Genomic DNA, 5,716 nt, shown 5'->3' with positions numbered 1-5,716 from the left:
TATTCGAGTTTGTAAGTACTAAGGTGTACTCGGTTTTGCCACGGATGTCACATTCTCCCCGGTTTTAATCCGTGTTTATGGCCAAAAAAACTATCAAACCAGGTTCCTCACCATGTGTATGTTCAAAACATGTTTATGGACCATTTTTAGGGTTTTTACATGGTTAGGAATGATTTTTGGCAATCACGGCATGTTTATATGTTGTTAAACGAGTTTAAACAAGCCGAAAATCGAATATTTAAGACCTCTTTACCTTGTTTCTTGCTGGTTTTGGCAAGAGATGAAGAGTTCCAGAAGTTGAATGTGGAAAATTGTGTGAAAATATCTAAAATCTAGTTTATATGTGAAAGGAAAATAAAGGGGTAAAAGTCTTCTTTGGCAGGCTGGCTCGTTGGGTCCCCTTTTGGGCCCATTTGGCCCACTTTTCTCGATTTACGTGCCCGAACGTGAAATGCCGAGTCCAAATTTATTTCGGGTTCGGTTTTTGGCGTTAAAAATATATCGGGTGCGACAAACGGAGCGAAAACGAGTGTTTTTCGGCTAGTTTTGTGTAAAATTATAAAAACATACTATATGTTTGTAAAAATCAAAAATATTTTCACGGATCGCTTAAAACATTTCCAATAAGTGTTTGGTAAGTCTTTTTTGGCTTAACGGATGATACAATGCTTGGTTTGTAACTATCTTTCGCGTTTAAATCTATAGCGGGTAGTTAAACGAGCATGTTTTCGTTTAACTTGTTTGCTATCGAACTAAGACCATATTACTAATATTTTAGCTTGCATAGATCGTATATCACTTATAGATGGCACCCCGGGATATCCGGACCATAACCAGACCCGTTTGGTTATTCGTTTGTTCGTTACGTAATAAGCGGTTAAACGCTTATTCGAGTTTGTAAGTACTAAGGTGTACTCGGTTTTGCCACGGATGTCACATTCTCCCCCAGTTAAGAAATTTCGTCCCCGAAATTCAATATGCCAAATATGCTCTTTTTGGGGAAAATTTTTATAATCATTTGTTTCGGAATTTATTTTTTTTTCTGTTTCCAAACACGTTTGATTCCCCGTTGTGGATTCCACTGAATTTTATTCAATGAGATTTTATTGTGTCGCAACTGTTTGATTTTCCCCGCTCAGCATTTTCACGAGTCTCTTTATAGAGTTTAGTTGTATAAAAGTTTTCAAATAGTACTAATTCCGCCCTGTCAGTAAGGCACTCGTTTTGATTCGATATATGAAATATCGGGAGTGAAATAATTTTGTTTAATACGTTATGGGGTTAACTTTCAAGGCAATTTTGTACAGTGCTATATATTTTAGAATCAACTCACCATTCCTCAACTCAACTAACAACTTTCAAAATTTGATAACTTCTCGTATTTCTCAGTATAGCCCTCTTGTTAGCCTTAGGCGGCCTTCGGTTTGTTATTAATATTACGAGCTTTATTTATGATTCTCGAAATCGAATAGGATTTTGTATTTTGGGGGTCGCCAATTTTCAATTGAATAAGGTGGCGAGTTATATTCTTGCTCGTGTAATATAGTATATTACCACTTGTATAATATTATGATGACTGTTAATGTACGAGGATTGAAATTACTGGTCTCACTTTCCTCTATTGTTTGAATAGTTTATATGGTTTGATTGTTTGTTAGAGGACTACAACCCGTGCTCAGGTCGATTCGGGACATAAGGTTTCATACACAATTTACTAAGGATAAGATTTTGTTAAGGCGCGTTTTTTTTTTTTGGGTAGTTGTTACAAATCAGAAGAAGGTATTTGGAGTGGATTAGTCATGGAACTATCTTTCAGCTTGAATTGCTTTCTCGGGATGTTTAAGGAACACATGTTAAGGGTTCCATTTTAGTTTGTTTCCCACTTCCAATGGGGTATCTCGAATTGTTGTAGCATCTCCGAGGATCTTTAGTATTCCCCCAGAACTTATAATAGTGCACACTTTACAACACATGAGCCTATGATTCCTTCATAGATTTCGCTTGCATCTTTATACTAGTACTCAGTTTATCCAAACATCTGGCCTGACTTTTCCTTGTTCATCACTTGGTTATTAAGGCTATAAAAGTTTAAAGTTCAAGTTTCGGTTACGGATAGTATAGTTTTCCTCATCCGTGTTTCGTCATTGGGGTACTAGGGTTTGTTCCGTGTACAGGATCACTTCTTTATCTAGAAGAGGCAGTATAACAGTTCTATTTCTATATATAACCTTCATTTGAACTCAATTAACTAGTCCATACTGACTATTACACAATGACTCCTCACTTCCACCGGGAGTGCATCGATAGGGAATAGCTAGTTATTTAGGTTAAGAGGGTAGTTTTTCGAGTAATATGGTTAGTATTTATAGTCTTACTTTTGGTGGTTTCTGTAGTATACAGAATTGTTATTTTACTAGACGGTATATTTTCCAAGGTAATAACTTGTAGGAACGAAACGTCTATCAGTGTCCGTAATAAATAAACTAAAGTATATTAGGCATTACTAAGAACATACCTGTTACTACATTTGTTCTATTCGGTTTATTCACAATACTTGACCCCTGGTCGAGTTGGACGTCGATGCCGGTCCTTGCCTTTGTCTTCCCGTCGCAATTGGGTTCAATCTAGGGCAGTCTTTCTTGTTGTGCTTCACACTACCACACTTATAACAGGCATTACGGTTTATTATGGGTTGGTTTTGGTAGACTGGTTGTTTTCGTGTTGGTTGCGGTTGGGGTAGTTGTGAGTCGTGGAGTTGGGTTGGTGGATTTATAATATTCATAAGGGTTCTACAATTTCGGGCATAGTGTCCCACCTTCCCACATTTGTGACACACATTGGTCCGACATTCACCAACATGATGATAACCACATTTTCCACATCTAGGCAAAGGCCCGTTATACTTATCTTGCTTCACATCGGAACTGATCATAGCGTAATTTTGTATTGCAGAGCGCGCACATTTATTCTGTTGTCTTTCTTGTATTCCCGCTCCATAATTGGTTTGTTTTGTACTAGATGATTCCCCGGACATTCTTAACGCACCATTTCTAATCAAATCAGAAGTTACAATGTCGGCTTGTAACATGGCATTTTCCAAAGTTACAAGGCCAGTTGAATTAACCAAACTCCTGACTTCGGGGGCTAAACCCCAAATGTAGCGTTCATTACGTTTAGATTCTGGAGTATCTAACCATGGGACTAGACGAGCCAGTTCGTTAAAGCGATGGGTATACTCCAAGTGATCTGCACCCTTCATTTCTAGATTCCAAAGTTCTTGCTCTAATTTCTGAATTTCGTTTATCGAACAAAAGTGTTTTATCATAAGATTTTTAAGTTCTGTCCAAGACATACGATTGGTTGCCTCTTGTCCTCGAATTTGCACAACAGTATTCCACCACATTAGCGCGTGGTCTACAAATGTAGAAGTAGCAAATTTGACAATATAATCTGGTGGACAATTAGTGATATTAATGATGGATTCAGTTTTTTCGATCCACTTTACCAGTCCATTTGGTCCTTTAGTACCGCTAAATTCCATAGGTTTACATAGCATGAAGTTCTTAAGTTGATATCCGTGTTGCGGGGGATTTTGATTGTTACAACTATTGTTCAAGTTCGGTGGGAGATTATCATTATTGAAAGTAATATTGGTATTCAACGGGGGAGTATTAGTTGTGATAGTATCAGTATTTATCGGGGGAGCATTTGTGGTTGTATTAGTATTTGTCGGGGATTAGTATTTACGACCGCGTTAGCGTTCGGCACTTGATTTGTATTCATAGTTGTATGGATACCAGCAGCGAATTGTGCTGCTATTGTCGGAAGTACTGTTTTATAGTTGTCGAGCGATCATCTCGGCTATATCTGCCTCAGACAACGTGTTTACTTTCTTCGGGGCCATTCTATAACAATAACCGGTTATCCCACAATTAACAAAATTCACATACGCTAATGATCACAAAAGGAATTACAATAACAAGTAATCAGGTATTTCAATTAACACGTATATATCACACGGGTTTGTTCTCGAGTTTGAATACTAAGGATAGTACGTAAAATTGGCCTAACAACAGCCAAAGTTTGCATATATATTAAAAGTTGTCATCTCATGACAAGAAATTTTAATCCAATAGGGGTCAATGTTTGTATTAAAAATGCCCAAATCGTCCTCCATATTAACATAGTGCACCACCATATGCTTGTATGGAGTATCAGAAGCTATACACGACAATACCGTACTATCCTTATCTATCAAAGCACGCGTTATAACAATTATAAATAGTTCACAACTTGTACGACAATTGTTCCGATACGATCCCATTATTAGGAAGCTGTTTTTGTTCGATCTCTCCTGTAGGTAGATATTTGCTCGTTACGAGTTTAATCAGTACGTTATAATGGAAATGCACGTGTATATTCCACCTGACTTCTGAATGTTTGTTAACTATAATCGTAAAATATATTCTTTCGCCAGGTCATTCAGTTTTCGTAGGCATGTCGGACTTAATAAAAGTAGTAGTTTACTGGTTGGAGGTAAGTAGGTTCCATTCCCGCCGGGGCACGTCATCATTTCGTGATTATGGGGTTTTCATTTTATAATAATCGATTGAAATCGCGTAATATAGGAGAGGTTGAAGGATGTCGAACATAGATGATTCGAAGAGTTTGCTAGTTAAGGAGGTTCATCAGAATTAGTTGTACTGGTGATATGTAAAGGAAATTATTATTATTAATATTTCTTTTTGAAATATAATCAATACATTATATGTACTGGTAGTCACGGTCTGTTTATAGAATTAGGGATTCAATAAAGTAGTTATTATATTTATAATTCAATAAGTTGGATTCATCACTAAGTATTTCCCCTAGGGATGGTGTTTGTTTTTCAAACAACAGAAATCGAAGGATGACCAGAAAATAGTTTAGTTTAGTGTCAAAGAAACGAGTACATAAAATAAAGGTTAGACCCATGCTGAAAGGTATTATATGTATATATATATACTCTTGAAATCATTTTCTATAGAACATGCCTCTAACGGTTCTTTCCCGGGCCTTGCATATTAAGTCCCTTAGTGGTTCCGCATATCACCAGATTTAGTTTGAACTTGTTGAAGCATTCTCATATTCTCACTTACAAGCAACACCGGTTCTTTAGTTGTAAGACCCCGAATCCCGGGAATCCTACAGTTGGTAATCACCTCCCCAAATTCACAAAAATTTAAAACCAATCGATTCGTTTTATTTAAAACAAGTTCAGAGTAAATAACAGCGGAAAAGTTTAAGTATTAAAAATCCCAAACACGGGTGCAAGTGTGCAAAAATCAAATGTAAATAAAATATTTGTTTTATTTGAAATCTTCATCTCATTAAAATCGTTTCAGAGTAGTAAACAGCGGAATAGATAACATCAAAATTCCCAAAACCAGGGAAGTGACCAAAATTAAAATTTAAATACTTATGGTAATAATTTAAAAGAAACAGTTTGCGTTATTAATTCTTCGACTAGATGTGCCTTCAACCGTCCGAGTAGTCTCTAGCACGTCCAAGCGGAAATCTCTAATCCTCAACCTGAAAGTCAATCTAACATACACACAAAGTCAGCTTGAGCTGAGTGAGTTCAAGTTTTCATAAACAATAATTCATACCTTATTTCAAAGCTATAGTTATAAACAATAGAGAAGGTATAAATAAAATAAATTATATATAATTCACC

The sequence above is a fragment of the Bidens hawaiensis genome, unplaced genomic scaffold, assembly GCF_021521415.1.
Source record: "Bidens hawaiensis isolate Kalapana, Puna unplaced genomic scaffold, B.hawaiensis_p1.1 tig00014142_1, whole genome shotgun sequence".
Taxonomy (NCBI): domain Eukaryota; kingdom Viridiplantae; phylum Streptophyta; class Magnoliopsida; order Asterales; family Asteraceae; genus Bidens; species Bidens hawaiensis.
Note: the sequence above shows the minus strand (reverse complement) of the source record.